Consider the following 17,815-nt stretch of genomic DNA (forward strand, 5'->3'; position numbering starts at 1 on the left):
TTGGTTTTTTTTTTTTTTAACTAGGAGCCTTGTGAGTATGACCTGCAGTGACTCAGGGATGAATTCAGACCACATCCCAGCTGACGATTAGACAGAGCTCAGCAGGCATGACTTCTCTGAAGGCAAGAGCTGACCTTCATGGTATTTGGTTGAGCTGGGATCCATTTTTATGTCTCAACTGTTGTTACATTCTGGTCTCTATTTGCTAATTAAAATTCCTTTCAGCCAAGAATGGTAACTGGAACCTGTAATTCCAGCACCAAGGAGGTTAAGGCAGGAGGATTGCCATGATTTCTGTACTGCAGAAGAAGACCTCATCTCAAAACAACAACCAAATTTCTTTAATCCTCTTAAGTTTGGCAGGCCCCTCCCTACATAGAAGCTTTGCTAGTCTCTCCTGTCTCCCGTGTCTTTCCTGAGAACAACACATTCTCGACTGGGGCAGGGGAATGGAATGCATGGCTTGAAACAGGGACTAGAAGAACTGTTAAGTAAAATGTGAGAGTGAGAAATTGTGTCATGTGACTACTTGGAAAAAGAGAGCTTGAATTCTAGTCCCCGATACTTGGTGAGCTTTAACCAAGTCACTTAACCACTCCAGGCTTCAGTTTCCTTATCTGAAAAATGAGTGACTCAGACCTCTAAGGTCTTTTCTATGATTCTACGACAATTTAAGAAAGAGTCCATCCACAGCTTGAATCATTAATACTAAGACCTTGGCCTTTGTCACAAAGAAAGTCATTTGATTCCAGGCTGAGAGACTCCAGAGACCTCCAGAAAAGAGAAGAAATGTAAGATAGAAATTCAGAATTCCTCCCAGGACTTTGTATTGTAGAGCGCTCTTGTCAGTCAGTGATGTATGAGTTCTTGAGTCTCTCTTTCCCCTCCCTCTGTCCCCACTCCCACGACCTAGTGCCCACACCATGTGTCATCCAGTCCCTCTCCCCCAGAATATTAAAGGGTTTGTTATCAAGGACCAGAAAGACAACGGCTTTCCCTGAAGCCTCGTCACGAGAACAGGGATTCTGATCCAGAAGTTAGATCCAGAAGTTAGCTCAGCCTTCTGTAGTGACCTACTTTTCAATAGCTTCCTCCTCTGTGATCAGGTCCTGTCTACACAAGATGCCAGGCCTGCCACCTGGAGAGTTCCTCCTGGGATTTCTCCCTGGGGTTCCTGCTGGAGGGGAAGGCTGAGGCTGGACTCCCGAGCTAGAGTCTGAAACCTTTCATGTGAACCCAGCTTCAGAGTGGCAGGCTAAGGACATCTGATCTCCAACGGAGCATGCAAAGCTGTGGTCCTGGGCTCATGACGAGCAGTTTCTGTTCTGCACTCCGTGATCAGGTTGTGCTCTCTGACTCAACTTCACATGCAGCAGCTCTCAGGGTGTTCCCGTGGCCTTTCCTAATGAGCACTTCTGCTCCTGGCAGCCTCAGTCACTCTGCCAATTCCCCAAGCTCTGCCCCTGCATGCGTTCTCACACCCGCCTCAGAAGTAATGGAAATTTTGCCCCACAGCAAGTTAATTCCTCACATCTCACTAAGATACATATTTAATGCATCTTAAAAATAGAGACTGAAAGTCATTTCCATAGCTAGTTCAGGTTCTTGATGGCAAATTTTCTTTTAAATAAGACTTTTACATATGCAGACATGCTTTATTTAACATGAGACAGATTTTATTCTCATAATGAGCAGATTATGAGTATTCTTGGCTGACCTTCTCTAGCACAACATTGTAGGAAACCAGAGTTAGCTCAAAATACAGGCATCTGAAAAAACACTCGATTTTCCTCCTATTCCTTAGCATTCTACTTTTACCAGTCTGTCACCACAGTGTCCCAGCAGGTGAGTAGTTGTGAGAACTGAGGTGACATTTCTGCTGGAAGAAGCTTGTTTTTAGAACCCAAAGACACCCTGCAAATGACTTTTAAGACTCCCCCCACCCCCACAACTCAGTTCTCTATCTGAACATTCTTGGTCAGGGTAGCTGTTCAAATCTTTGAATGGCTTAGAGATAAGGGCACCATCTTCCGAAGAGGAGAGCTATCCCAAGAGAGAACAGTGTTCGGAAGCATTCCTTCTATTTGATCTTCCCTGTGCTCAGCCCTGGCTGAGAGTTATTCACCTACTAGGTCAGCCCACCAGTGATTATACCACTGATTAGGGGTGTTTGCCAACAGATAACATTTACATTCACGATAGAGCCGTCAGGTAGAAACGCACAAGACAAACTGCGTGTGAAAGTTATATGTATGATTCCCAGTACCAAAACGCTTTTTCAAAACTTTTCTGAATAGCCAAATATCTGCACAAGAATGCAAAACAGAAAAGAATATGTCGTTTTCTGGTGGAGGCAAAAGCTGTTACCAATTTCTTCTATATTGGAGATAGGGGACATTTTTTCACTGTGCCCCAAACAGGCCAACAACAACCTGACGTAGACAACGTGCAAGGAGTAAAGGGTTATATTGGATCACAGTTTCAGAGATCTGGGCCCCGGATCAGCTGCTGGAGGACTGTAGTGAGGTGAAGGTGTGAAAAAACCAAACCCACTGGCCTCATAGTGATCAGGAAGCAGAGAGAGATGGGGACTGAGGAAGAGAGGCCAGGACAAATTACACTTCTCTGAGGTTACGTCCCTAGCAGCCCGCTTCCTCCAGTCAGGCCCCGCCTTCCACAGTTTCTCCTGCCTCTCATAATCTAATTACGAATTCACCAATGGATTAATACAATGATTAGGTTAAAGCCTTCGAGATCCAGTCACGTCCCAAAAGACCATCAGCTGACAACCAGGCTATTTGGGGTGACACTTCATCTCTAGCCCATAAGATCCTTCCAAGGATCACCTTGATGAATATATTTAATATTCAGAGATGATGGAATATTAAACACACGGTTTGCATTCCTTGCTTTTTTTTTTTTTACATTTGACAATTTATCTTGGAGTGCAGTGTTGTGGAATATTATTTTAAGATGTGTTACTTTTGTTTAGGTTGCATTTGTCTAACTCTGTGAAGCTGTGTTATTTTGCCTGTCTAAAACACCTGATGGTCTAATAAAGAGCTGAACGACCAATAGCAAGGCAGGAGAAAGGATAGGCGGGGCTGGCAGGCAGAGAGAGTATATAGAAGGAGAAATCTGGGAGGAGGGATCTAGGAACAAGAGAGAAGGAGGAGGACTCCAGGGGCCAGCCACCCAGCCACCCAGCCACCCAGCCACCCAGCCACCCAGCCACCCAGCCACCCAGCCACCCAGCCACCCAGCCACCCAGCCAGGGTAAGATTTACAGAAGTAAAAGAATGGGAAAAGCCCAGAGGCGAAAGCTAGACGGGATAAATTAAGGAAAGCTGGCTAGAAACTAAGCCAAGCTAAGGCTGGGCATTCATAATTAAGAATAAGCCTCCATGTATGATTTATTTGGGAGCTGGGTCATGAGCCCCCCAAAAAAGAGTAAAGCCAAACAACCACAGTGCAGTTTCACTCACCTTTATTTTTTTATTTTATGTGCATTGGTGTTTTGCCTGCATGTGTGTCTGTGAGAGGGTGTCAGATCCCCTGGAACTGGAATTACAGACAGTTGTGAACTGCCATGTGGGTGCTGGGAATTGAACCTGGGTCCTCTGGAAGGGCAACCAACTAACTGTTGAGCCATCTTTCCCGACCCAGCTTCACTCTTCTTAATGGCTATAAAGTGTTCTGTTGTATGAATGCTCTGTGATTTACTTTTTGGTTTTGTTTTGTTTTGTTTTTTGAGACAGAGTTTCTCTGTGTAGCCCTGGCTATCTTGGAACTTGCTCTGTAGTCCAGGCTGGCCTCGAAGTCACAGATCCCCCTGCCTCTGCCTCCCGAGTGCAGGGATTAAAGGCGTGCACCACCACCACCTGGTGATTTGCTGACTTCTTAATGATGAACTTTCAGATTGTTGGTAGTGTTGTTACTGGAAACTGTGCTGTGATATCTTTTGTAAATATCCTCTTGCGCATGTTCCATTTTGACAGTCTAAGGTCCTAGCAGTGGGGTTGTTGAGTCAAAGGATTTTTACTGGAGCATTTTAAGTTCGGGTGCATACTATAATGTCACTTACCTTGGAGATTGAATCAGTATGTCAGCATTCCTCCAAATACCTCCCCTTCACCACAGTAAAGGCATCAGAGGACAATGGCCTTCTTTTATGTGTTTGTGGAGTAGCTTTTTTAAAATAGAGATGTATAAGCTGGGCACGGCAGCACACTCCTTTTTAATTCTAGCACTCAAGATGCAGAGGCAGGCAGATCTCTGTGAGTTTGAGGCTAGCTTGGTCTACATAGGCCAGCCAGAGCTATAAGTAAGTCCCTGTCTCAAAAATAAATAAAATAGAGATGCATAAGAGAATGTGAGAGCACATAACATTATCATCAGGCTCACTCAAATGCCATCCCTCCTTCTTTTTGGGGTTGCCGCTGGGGATGCAACCCAGGGTCTCATCTATGCTAACTAAGCATGTGCCCTACCACTGAGCTCCACCCCAGCTGCCCTCTGAGCTATTTTAGCATCACTTGCTATCAGAAGTTCCTTTGTTTCTTTGTTCATTTTCTTTTCCTACCTGCCCACCAAGTAGAAGGGAACCCTGGGAGATCATAAAGGCTATCTATATTTTCCACCCAGTACCTGGCAGTAATTGGCAGTCAATAAATGTGGCTTGGTGGAAACAGTGGGTCCAGAGTACTTTTGGTACATTTGGTACCCAAGGACATGCTCTGGGATTTCCCCCGAGTTCTCTGAGACATGTTCAAAGCTCAGGGCCCAGAGGAGTTTCTGACACATTCTGCTAACAGTCCGCAGGCTTTGTTTGGAGAGGAAAGATTTACATCAACTTTAAGGAAAACAGACAGGGCTGGAAGAAACTATCCAGTCCCTTGATTGAGGCCTAAAAAGTAAGTTACATTGTTCTTGGCTGTGAGCAAACCATGGGTCAGAGAGAAACATAAACGGCCGTCTGTAAAATGGTTTAAAGAACATTTTTTTAATGAGCTCTGAAGCAGAGGCTTTGGACTTTGCATCCTGCGTGCCGTGTTGAGGAAGCTCTGGCAATTAGAATCTGCACTAACTCGCTGAGCACAGGTAGTAACAGATGAGTGTTTGTTGAAGGGGCGTTCCTGAATCCGAAGGGTTATTCAGCTGGGTCCTGGGTGCGGCTGGCAGGTTTGAAATGCTAGGCCTAATTAATTGGATTCAGCCATGAGGGAAACTTCAGTAATGACTTGGTATTAACATTTTGTACCACCCATTTGCTGGCCTGGTACCAGGAAGACAATGTCATTTGAGCTTTTGAGGCGTTATATATCCTGAAAGATACAGGGGACAGCGACTAAATTTTCCCACTGGAAAATACTTGTCAGCCTTAATTAATTAAATATACGAAGGAAGTGCCCCTTTATTGCCAGAGAACTTGTGTTTCTCAGAAGTCTGCTGTTCATTTCTTATGTAGAAGTTACATGTAGACTTTTATGCATGAGTGCCATGCCTCCAATGTGTTGTATCCCCATCAGGGTCACCTTCCTTGGTTCTTTAATAGCGATAATAGTGTTCTCTCAAGCTTATGTAACATGCAATGAAAGAGCAGCTTTGGAGTCTGAATAGCAACCATACCAGCTAGGTGGCTGTTCCTAAGCACCCTTACTGAGAAATTCTCCAGGCACTCTTGGGTGTGGCCACCTAGGTTTGAAGAGCAAGGAGAGAGCAGCCTGCAAAGGGCTACCTGCATAAGGACAACCTCATCTTCAGCTCTGCTCCTTCCTGGCTCGGCGTACACTCGGAAGCATGGAGGATCATGGGAACTTCTTAGTCAGCAGCCCAGGGGCTGTGTGAACTTCTGAGAGAATGTAGCGCGACTGGATGTTGTTGTGTGCGACAGACCTGAGGCACCTGTCTCCAGAGGATTTCTCTGGGTCTGTCAATGATTCCTCTTAGGCCCAGGCTCTCTGGTTAGAAACTTCTCAATATTAACAGTGAGGAAGGGATCGGGCCCTCTCCAGAAGAGTGATGCAAAGTTCTAGATCCTTCAGACCTGCAGGGTTCCAGATACCTCTCTCTTTTATAACACAGTTTTCAGACCTTTTATAAAATATAGTTCAAAGAAACATGGACTAGTTACTTGTGATTACAAAATGTGCCAGATTTTGAAAAGAGGCCATGCTGGAATTCTATCCCACTTGAGATTTCCCAACACGTGACCTTATAGATTTTCAAACACATGCCTGGGTGTGTCCCCTGTCTACCATCGCACTCTTGAGAAGCTGAGGCAGGAAGATTGCTGTGAGTTTCAGGCCAGTCTTGGTCTATGGGGCGAAACTCTCATCCCCTAAACAAAACAAAATAAAAGAGCTTCTTAAAAGATTTAGAAATCCGTCTATTTGCCTTTAGTTTTCTGCTTGGGAAATAAGAAGCTTCCCCTAACTGACTTCATTAGTGCAGGGAGAAAGCCAGAGGGAACACAGCCTGCCCAGTGCGATGCAGAGCGCTGTTAGGAGCTCCAGAGGATCCACCAAGACAGTTTCCATGCCCCCTAAGAGAGCCTTCCAAAGGCTCATTTCGCCAAGCCTGACTTAGAGGCTTAACACTGCCAGTCCCTCAGGCAAGGGCTCCGGGAATCTGAGCTTGTGCTGTAGGTGTACAGATGAGGGCATAGCTTCCTCTGTAACTGTTCTGCCTGGGTCCTGTGGGCGGGCAGCTAGCTGTCACTGTCTGCTAACCCTGAGGTGAGGCTGCATTAGAAATGCCACTGTGACGGAGTCCAGAGATCCGAGGCTTATTCCACCCGAGGGAGCAGGAACTAAGTGTCTGGCCTCCATGTGTTGTCGAGGCCTTGTGTGTAGAGTGTAGAGACCATTCTAGATGCCACGTCATCTGTGCTCCCTTCGGAGAAGCACAGTCACAAGCCTGTTCGTTTTTAAATTTCATTTGTACTCATTTATTTGGACAGTTTCCCTGTGTCACTCGGGCTAACTTCAAACCTGCAGTCCTCCTGCCTCATCCTCCCAAGTGCCACCACACCCAGGCACAAATGTTTTTTTAAATGCCCTTGCTCACTGAGGTGCGTAGGAGTTGAAGACTCACAAAGGTGTCAGCCAGGCAAGGCTCAGCTGTGAGTTCCGATGATGAAGAGAATTCCGCTAAGATATATTTACCGTTCATCTAGTATGTATTGAGTCTCGGGCACAGGTGTAGGGGCTAGGCTACAGCAGCCAGGAAACACCTTACTCCCTGCCCTCATGAAGCTTCCATCTCTTCTCTAATAGTTCCAACGCAGAACCAAAGTCCTTGGCCAGCTAAGGTGCTACAGTTGACCAGTGACACATCCCGTAAATGTGCACCAATGTAGCATGCAAGATAGCCCATGGGCTGTGCGATCCAGAGGACAATAAACTGCTAACCTTGGACGCAGGGGAACCTGAGGCTAGCCCCACAAGTATTTTTGGACTCTATAACGAGCACACCTGCTGTGTGGCCCTGGACCACCACCTGCCCCTCTGTATCTATTTCGTCTTTGACAAAGCAGCAATTTGACGTCATATGCCTGTCTCCAAGGGATGTGTGTGAACCAGTGTTTGAAAGTCTGTTTCAGTTGAAAGGGCAAATCAATGCACTGAGATGTGTAGCCTGCTAACTCAGTGCTGGCCTTTCAGGAGACCATGTGTAAACACAGGACCATGTAATTAACCTGATGCGGGGTCAATACTGGCTCTACAAAGTCACAGGCTAAGAGGAGCCAGAGAAACATCCCAGGGTTTTGGGAGAAGAGCCCTTTTCTCCAGCTTCTTATTTAATCTTTTCAAGGGAGGAATCACCCAGTAAATGTAAACAGTATCCAGGACTGGTAGGTTTCATTCAAACACAAGGAACACAATGTTACCCATGGTAGCCATTTATTTTCTGAGGCGTCATAGGCAGCCAGCGACTGTCGGCCTTTTTCCAGGTTCTTCAGGTGGAAGTCAAACGAACCCCATAAAATGATTTGATATGGCGCCATTCGGTGCTTAAGTAGTGGAAGATGCACAGGGCTTTGTTTATATCGGTGTCTGCCAACAGTTGAGGGAGAGGCAGAATTTAATTAATAAGTTCTTGTCTCTCATTTGTCTGATGTTTGTCTTCATTTGAGAAAATACTAGATATTTTGATACGATGATTTATTTATTTATTTATTTATTTATTTATTTATTTATTTATTTTCTTTGTTTTTTTTCCAAGACAGGGTTTCTCTGTGTAGTTTTGGTACCTGTCCTGGATCCTCACTCTGTAGACCAGGCTGACCTCAAACTCACAGAGATTGGCCTGGCTCTGCCTCCCGAGTGCTGGGATTAAAGGCGTGCGCCACCACCACCCGGCTGATACGATGATTTATGAGTAAAGCAACTTCAAAACATAAAAAGGGAAAGCCATGGTGTCACTATATTAATAAAAACACAGAGGAAAACTCAACATAAGGTCAGATCAGAATCTTGAAAGCTGTTGGAGCAAAGTGTGTCAAAAAAAAAAAGGTTCAGGGCTTCTTGCTGCCTAACTTCTTCATAATTAGACAGAAAACTATTTTTTTATTTTTTTTAAATAGGAATAAAATTTAAAATTTATTTTTACATGTAGGCACGCTTGTGTGTGTGTGTGTGTGTGTGTGTGTGTGTGTGTGTGTGTGTGTGTATACCATATGCAGGGGCCTGGGAAGGCCAGAAGACGGTGTTAGATCCTGAAACTGGGGTGACAGTCTCATAGTTGTGAGCCATGAAGTGAGCATTGGGGTCTGAACTTGGGTGCTGTACAGGAGCAACAAGCGCTCCTGACTGCTCAGCCCATCTTTCCCAACTTTAACAAACAATAAAACAGTTTCTAGCATGTCCTGTCTCAGAAGGGATGAAAACATGTGTCCTAAGAAAGATGAAACATGCAGCTCAGATGGTAACGTGCTTCTCTAGACACAAGAGCCCTGTGTTCACATCCACCACTGCATAACCAGGGTCAGTGGCTCACACCTGTAATCCCAGACAGGCCATCTGCCTGGGCCTTAGAAACCCTGCACAAACAAACAAACCCCAAAAGGCATCCTAGCTAAAGAGGAAATGTTTTCCGTTTCGCTGATAATAATTAGGAGCTGGTCTGCTTGCTAATTTGTGACTAGTGGCCAACTATCCAGCCTTTCTGCCTTCCCTCCTGTTACCCTTCCTGCCTCTCATGAACAAGTTGGAGTTGTTTATTGAAAACAGGCAGCTTTTGACTTCTCTACTTTCTGAGGTGTCCCAAGTGTCCAGTGTCTAAGATGTCACATGCCTAGAGTGACAGAAAAGTAAGTTTTTGTTATTGTTATAGCAAGGCCTTAGGAGATAAGTCTTACCACTTTGTAGACCCAGGACACTGTTCTGGGGATTCTGGACTTCCAGGAGGTGTCAGTGGGCAGGAAAGAGATCCAGCAGGAATGTAAGTGACAGGCAGGTGACAGACAGTGCTCTAGGGTAGTTCTGCAGTAAGTACCCTAATTCTGTGGGAAAGAGCCCCTTCTAGAAGGCCTGGGAGGAGAGAGCAGTGGGACTCCATGTGCACAGCATCCTCTGACCGGGTACTTGACTGCATGTGGAATTTTCTCAGAGGCTTCCTGGGAAATTCCAAGAGTGGGAAGTGTAGGAACTGCAAAACCATATACTACTGCCCTTGGCTCCAGTTGATGTCTGTTCTCTGTCCATCCCAGGCCACACGTGACTTTGATGGGTCCCTTGAAAACCACAGCCTATTCCCAGCAGCATGTGCCTCCAGGAGCTGTCTTACCTTGCATCTACCCTGATTTCTACAGAGCCCATTTAGTGTTGTTTGATTGTATATGTATTTAGTGTTGACCACTTGGGATTGGATAAACCAATCCTCCCTCTCCCAGCAGCCATTGGTTGCCTACAGTTCTTTATCTAGGGGAGACCTTGTGAGATTTCCCCATCCACTTGGGCATGTCAACTGGTGGCGCCATTATGCAGGTCTTAATTAGGATTTCATGGGTGCAGCTCCTTGTCGTAGATAGAAAACCCTATCTTGGAGCAGACACCTGGTCCTCTGGCTCTCACACTCTTTCTGCACCCTCTTCTGAACTCCCAGGAGGTTCCCTGAACCTGAGATGTAGGGTTGTGTTGTGAATGTATGAAGTGGGACCGGGCACCCCTGGTGAGTTGTCCTTGTCATTTTGACCAGTGGTAGCTCTCTGCCACAGTCTTTGTGTGCTGCAAAAAGAAGCTTCCTTGATGAGGGATGAGAGCTGCACTTATCTGTGGATGGATAAAGGTTTAAAATACAGTTAGGGCAGATGTGGTAGTCCACACTTTTAATTCCAGCACTTGGGAGGCAAAGGCAGCTGGAGATCTAGGAGTTCCAAGCCATCCAGGGCTACACAGTGAGACCATGTCACAAAAAACTTAAATAAATAAAAAGGGAGAAAGGAAGAAAGGAAGGGAGAGAGAGAGAGAGAGAGAGAGAGAGAGAGAGAGAGAGAGAGAGAATGAATGAATACAGTTAGGAATTACACTGTTAGGATCCGCGGCAATAGTAGGTCCTTATCCTGATTTCTGCTCTGGAACTCTGAATTACACTGATGCTTGGTTTTATTTATTTTTCTTCCTGTCTCCAAAATGCACAACAATAACTAAAACAAACAAAAACCAAACAAAAAACCTAAGCAACAACAACCAAGTGATCATTAACTATGGGCTTGGAAGCTATTCGATGTGCTGGGACTAGGGCCATTTGTTATTAGGAGGATCTGTTTTCAATTCAATGTCATCTTATGAATAAATAAATCCGAGGAGCTGTGAGCTTTCGCTGGGCTGTTTTGTACCTCAGTGAGAGTGATGCTTTAACAACAATGAGCTTTAGCTGGCAAAACTCTGTCAACCAGTTAAGGTGTCCAGGTCCTGCCCGGAGGAAAGGAGGATGTGAAGAGCCTCCTTCTCCCCTGGGGCAGCCATTTCACTCAGGATTTCAGTCACACACTGGAAGGGATCCCCTACACAGTGGTTTCCACACGCCAGATGTGGTGGCCAAGGGGCAGGTGGGTCTCAGTCTGCTCCTCATACTGTGCCCCTGCTCACACCAGCAAAGCCCCTCTGTTCTCTTTGAAAACACATCTGTTGGCTGGGAGAGGGCTATTAGTAGCGGTGAACGCTTTTAATCCCAGCACTTGGGATGCAGAAGCAGGTGGATCTCTATGAGTTTGAGGCCAGCCTGGTCTACTTAGTGTACTTAGTGAGTTCTAGGACAGAGCTATATAGTGAGAACCTGTCACACACACACACACACACACACACACACACACACACACACACACACACACACACACACCTACCTATTGGACTTGGAGTTGACCTCAGTGTCCCTGACATGTTATCATAGCTGTTCTAAGCTGAGTGTTCCAGGCAGTGATCACATTTGTGGACATATCACACAGACCTAAGGGACGGAAAGATGACAAGAAATCTGAACAGGGTAAAAGTCACCACTGTTTACAGTTTCCTGAGAAGCCTTTTTCCCTTTCTGGTAAAAGATGGCATCATCTCCCAGGAGGTTTAAAGACGGTAAAACATAGGTCAGCACAGGAATCATTACATTTCCCACCACCTAAATAACTTGAGCAAAATTACACAAAGGCAAGGCAATTTGTGTGTGTGTGTGTGTGTGTGTGTCTGTGTGTCTGTGTGTCTAGTCTACTATTTTCTATACGTTTATGTATATTTGAAAACTTTTACATAATTTTTAATTAAATCTCTGAATATCCATTTGAAATGATATTGCTAGTTCCTCTATTCAATTCAGCTGGTGTTAAGAATTACCATCTTTGATAAGTAGCCTGAACTGGCTGTCCCTTGTGACCAGATTGGTGCCTAGCCCAATTGTCATCAGAGAGGTGTCTGATGGAGGCAGATGCAGGTGGAGAGCCACAGCCAAACATTAGGTGGAGTTCGGGAAAGCTGCAGAGGAGAAAGGATTGTAGGAGCCAGAGGGGTCAAGGACACCCAGGGAAGGCTCACACAATCAACTAACCTGGGTTCAAAGGGGCTCGCAGAGACTGAACCAGCAATCAAGGAGCCTGCACGGGATTGACCTAGGCACTCTACATATATGTTACAGTTGTGTAGCTTGGTCCTCTTGTGGGACTCCTAATAGTGGGAACATGGGCTGTCTCCAACTCTTTTACAGGCTTTCGGGGTCCCACTCCTCACACTGGGTCACCTTGCCCAGTCTTAACACATGGGGAGGTGCTTAGTCTTACTGCAACTTGATAGGCCATGTTTTGTTGATATTCATGGGAGACCTGCCCTTTCCTGGATGGAGATGGAAGAGGAGGGAATTTAGGGGTTGGGAAGGGAGGAAGGATGAGGAGAGGCTGTGCCTGGGATGTAAAAGAAATAGATTAATTTAAAAAAGAATTACCGTCTTTCTTCAGCTTACTATTAAGAATAATCATTGAGCCAGATGTAGTTGTTATATGTAGACAATCACACTGAGAGTTTGAGTCTAGCCTGGCTGTAGTGAGTACCAGGCTAGCCGGGTCTACAAAGCCAGGTTCTGACTCGAAAATGAAATAAATAAAACAAAACAAAATTTAAAAACCCCCCAAAGAGCAACCAAAATAATGATCATTAGCTAAGGGCTTAGAAGTTACCTCTCTGTGCCAGACTTTTATATGCATGATTTCTAAGACTCACAACCCAGCAAAAGCAGGATAATGAATCCAATTACAGATGAGAGGCCAAATGATTAGCTTCCTGTCTACCAGGAGTGGAGAATGGAGCCCGGAGCTCTTCCCTTAGGAAGCACAACTTCAAACAACCTCATGCTGCGTTCAGTGGAGAAGGATGAATAATAACATAGATCAGTGACTGCCCAGCGAGAGTGTGGGACATGGACTTCTGCGTCCTTCTGCTGAAGAGCAAACAGGTAAACATGGGGGAAGCCAGCTTCCATCCTCAGGAGGCTCTCCAGGCCTCGTTCATTTACTAATTCTTATACGATCCTCCCAGGAACAACAGTTGCTTCTTACATGTTGTCGTTACAAATGTTGACTTCTGGGTGGCATGAAATATTACAATATCATAAACACCACACCTTCGCTTTTGAATTCATCATTGCATAGTTTTTCTCCTGTTGTCCTAAGAGCATGTAACGTCTGCCTCCTGGGAGTCACTAATGGTGGCAAAGGTTGTTGAAAAGGATGGAGATTCAGCATCATCTTTCAATTTCCATGTACACTGGTAAGCTCTGAAATAGTTGTCTCTCTAAAAGATAATGCCATGCCCTCCAGAAGATTGGAATCCATAGCCAATTCTAGTTTTCACAGGCCAATTTTGAGATATGGAATTCTTTCTCTCTCAACCCTGTGCTTGCTGAATGGAAGCCAGGGTCATTCCCAGGCTGGAAAGAATGAAGGACTCCTAAGTGTTGCCAAGGGTCAAAACTGAAACATTTTACACTGTTGGTCTGGGTTCCAAAAAACCGTGAAATTCCAGAAAGAACAATGGATGCCTTAGAGTTTCTTATGGTCAAAACTGAAACATTTCACATTATGGTCTGAATTCCAGAAAACTATGGCGTTCCAGAGCTCTTTGGAGATACTGACATTCAAAGGGGTACAAATTATCCCAGCATCATTTCAGGCCTTGAGGGGCATGTGCTGGGCTGTGAAAATTTTACCTGAATGAACCCATACCCCATCAGAACTCCCCCACCCCACCCCATGCCATACGTACATACCACATGCACCCTACCTATGAAAACTACATCACCTCTGAGGCGCCCGACAGTCCTTGAGAGACATTTATCTTTCACAGCACCATATCACCCCCACGGAGAAGGAGTGGGGTCCAGAAAGGCCTATTAAAGCATCATTGTGAGAGGAAACCCGGCAAGGCTTTCCATTTGTTTGCTCGTCAAGGCTAAGAAAACATTCAAACTGGGGCAGAAAGAGAGAGCAAATGAGCTCCAGACTGACCTCAGGTCCAAAGATGACACACTTTTTTTTTTTTCGAAGAAAGACTTCTTTGAATGTGTCTCCATAGTCTGGAGACAGGGATGAGGGTAACTGTGGCATGTGGGCACCCCAAAGTAGGCATAGACCTGTGTCTCTTCATCCAGGCTGCCTAGTTGGCCAGGAAAAGCACTGTGAGAGTCAGTCCGTCGTGGCAATGCCTGGATTCCATTCTTGGCACTCTAAGGAGAGACTGCCCTTACCTTCTGTCACAGACCCCTTCCCCTCCACGGACCCCACAGGACTCTGAAAACACCCAATAGAGATGGCTGTTCCCATAGAAACTCCTCAGAACCCCTTATATGACCTTTGTGTCCCAGAATGCAGAATGTTGCTGGGAGACACCCCCAAAGCCACCTGACTGGTCATCCGATAAGGTTGCTATGGGATGCCTTTCTGTATGCTGTGAATGTGTGTTGCTCTGCTTGGTTGATAAATAAGGCTGCATTGGCCTACGGCAGGGCAGGATGGAGCCAGGCAGGAAAACCAAGGGAGATAGGAAAGGAGAAAGGAGAGAGACACCAGCACCACCAGGAGAAGCAAGATGTGAAAATACTGGTAAGCCATGGCCACGTGGCAACTTACAGATGAGTAGAAATGGGTCAAGTTGTAAGAGCTAGCTAGCAAGAAGCCTGCCATAGCCCATGCAATTAGCAATTAATATTAAGCCTCTGAATGATTATTTTATAAGTGGCTGTGGGACTTTGGGGCTGGTCGAGACTGGGGAAACCTTCTGGCTACATAGGTCATTTTATTTATTTACTCACTTATTTTTGAGACAGAGTCTGTCTATGTAGCCTTGGCTGCCCGGGAACTTGCTATGTAGTCCAAGCTGGCTTCAAACCTACAGAGAGCTACCTGCCTCTGCCTCCTGAGTGCTGGGATTAGAACCACACCTCTATGCCCAGCCTAAGGCAGATGTTGTAAGTGAATTTGCCACTTAACTCCTTTAAGCGCTAAAAAAAAGTCCCTTGTGAACTGCTTTGGGTAGATGCATTTATAAACTGATCTCAACTAACCTGCTTTATTAAATAGATGTTACATATAACAAAGCCCTTTCTTTAAAAAATTTGTGTGTGTGTGTGTGTGTGTGTGTGTGTGCACATGTGTACTTATTATGTGTAGGCATGCATGCCCCAGCGTGCATGTGGGCTCCGGGAACTGAAGTCAAGCTGTCAGGCTTATGTATCTTTACTTGCTAAGCCATCTCACCCGCCCATGGACCCTTTCCTTAATAATTGGATGTCACTCTTAAGCTTCAGATTTCTCACCTATAAAATGAAGAAAACAATAGACTTGACTATAAAAAAGTCAGAACTGAACAAGACATGGCATGTGAGGTGCTGAGCACAACACCCCCATCTTCCCTGTCAGTGCTAAATAGACAATTGCAAAAACCCACACACAGTTGCATCCTTTAGCAAGTCAGTCCCCCAGATGTCTTTGCTGGCCACACAGTGGCTGTCTCCAGCAGTGTCCTGCCAAACCCTAACTCTAACACTTGTTTTTTTTTTATCCAGTAGATTAGGAAATCTAACATGTCTACAACTACGGTTCATATGTGCTCCATTAAAATGGGTACAAGTCTCAGTAAGCAGGTAATGTGGAGCTGTGCTGTTTCCTAGAGGACATCAGCAGGTGTGCAAGCCCATGTGAAAAGCCTGCGTGCTGAGAACTAGGGCCTCCTCCTGAGCCAACACCAACTACTCAGGGAACCGGTGACTACCCAGCTGTGGGTGGCTCTCCTGGGAAGTGAATCCCTAGCCCGCCAATCCTCAGATGACATCATACCAGCCTCATCAAAATTTCTATCTAGGATGATCCTGCTAAGCTGACCTCAAGTTCCTGTCCCACTCTGAGAGACCATGAGAGAGAATACATAACTATTTTGTTCTTTTAGGCCAGCAAGTTGGGAGTAATTTGGTGTTAGATAACTAACAGACTTCTGCTGTGTCTCATTCCCTGCCCCTGGTGGGAAAATGGGAGGCCATGATGCATTCTTCCCAGGCTTTTGTCCTGAATTGTCTCAGTTCTGAGCATTTCCGGAAGGGAGGAAATGGCCCGGCCAGAGACCCTCCTACCGTGTGCCATCACCTTCCCACATGTCGCTGTCATGGCCTCTTGAAAATGTTTGTTCTCTGGACTGAAGAGTGTGCCTTAAGATGGCCGTGGCTTGGTTTAGAGGAATGCTGTTACTCCGTTTGCTCCTTCTTCCCGCATTTCCCTGAGGACTCAGACAAAGGGCCACAGCTGATTAATTCAGCCATCCTGCAGACAGGACTGAACACATCTAGACTCGGGCTTGGGACCCACCATTCTCCAAGTGATCTATTGCTGCAGGCAAAACCTGCCCCTGGGCAGAGGGAAAGGCTATGGACTCTAATCTCATCCATGCTTCCCTCGGCCTCCACCGCTCATGTCTATACAGATGTTTGCTGTACCGTGGCAACTCACTGGGGTATGTGCATGAGATGCTCATGCTTGTCCAGTCACTGCCCTCCAACCTGACTTGTCCTCAGCATCAGTTACAACCACACACATCCTGGGAATGTCATCCCCCTTCCTTTACACTTCTCACCTCTTTAGAGGCTAAACTGTAGCCCGCCCACGTTAAGAGCCTCTTATCTAAGTCAGTGTTCTACTTTGGTCCCTCAGCTTGGAGATACTTGTAGATATATGACTGTTGCAATAGGAAGAAGCAGTGGGGCAGAAGGTCACCCCATCCCTGAGCTCCAGCTCAGTGGACCTCTTGGGCGGCTTTGGCACCGGTGGCAACCACCACACAGCCTCTTGCTCCTGAGCTCCTCTGCTCATGGGAAGCCCCCTTGGACGGATCGCGACAAGACAGCAAAGACCCGCTAGTTCTCCTGCTACCTCCCATGCCTCAGCTGCCCTCTTCACCCAATTCTCCTTTCCTTGCTTAGCGGGGCACAGGGGAGACCTGCATGTCCACAGCTCCGGCAGTTGTCTAGCTGGGGGATGGAGAGTGAGATGTTCTTCTTCCTGAAATTCCTTCCACATACCTCCAGCCACAGGGTAGGAGAGAAGGACGGTGGGGGTTAGGAAGGAAGGAGCCTCTTACAGTGACCCCTGCTGAGAACTGTTGACCGGTGAGTTCCTCTCTGCTTCTCCCCATAAGGAAGGGGCAGGGAGGTAGAGGGGAGAAAGCTGGCTTGACTGTGAAGCTAATGATGCCCAGAAAAGCCCTTCCCTGCCCCCTTGCCGCCCCCTCCTCCCTCCCCTCCCTCCCTTTTTCTTTTTTCTTTTTCCCTCCCTTCCTTTCTCCCTCACTCCTCTTCCTACCTTCTGTGTTTTGTTTGAGCCAGGGTCTCAGTATAGCCTAGACTGGCTTGGAACTGCCTAGGTTAAGCAGGGAGGCCCCAAACTCTCGTTCTTCTGCAGGGAGGCCTCCTGAGCACTGGGATTACGGGGATGAAGCCATCTCTGCAACACTTCATTTTTTCGGGGTGTGGCGTTGGGGGGGGGCAGGATGTCAACACAACAAGAAAGCTTTCATTCTCTCCACTCCAGCCCCTCCCACTCTGTTCAGTCCTGGCTGTCATGGGCCGGATGGTGGCTCCTCGGATGTGGCGAGCTGCTAGGATTGTAGGCAGGGGTGGCCTTGGCGAGGGAGGCGGTTCCAGAGCTCAGAGGCTAGAACACAGTCTCCAGTGAAGGACGATCTCCTTGGCTTTTCCAGCACTGCCACCCTGTCCCGGGCGTCCCACAGTGGGCAGGGGCGACCTGACTCCTTGCTAGTTCAAGCTCCTCGGCTCTCAGTATGCCGGC

This window comes from Peromyscus californicus, unplaced genomic scaffold, assembly GCF_007827085.1.
Source record: "Peromyscus californicus insignis strain IS unplaced genomic scaffold, ASM782708v3 Scaffold_9__1_contigs__length_137607984, whole genome shotgun sequence".
Taxonomy (NCBI): Eukaryota; Metazoa; Chordata; class Mammalia; order Rodentia; family Cricetidae; genus Peromyscus; species Peromyscus californicus.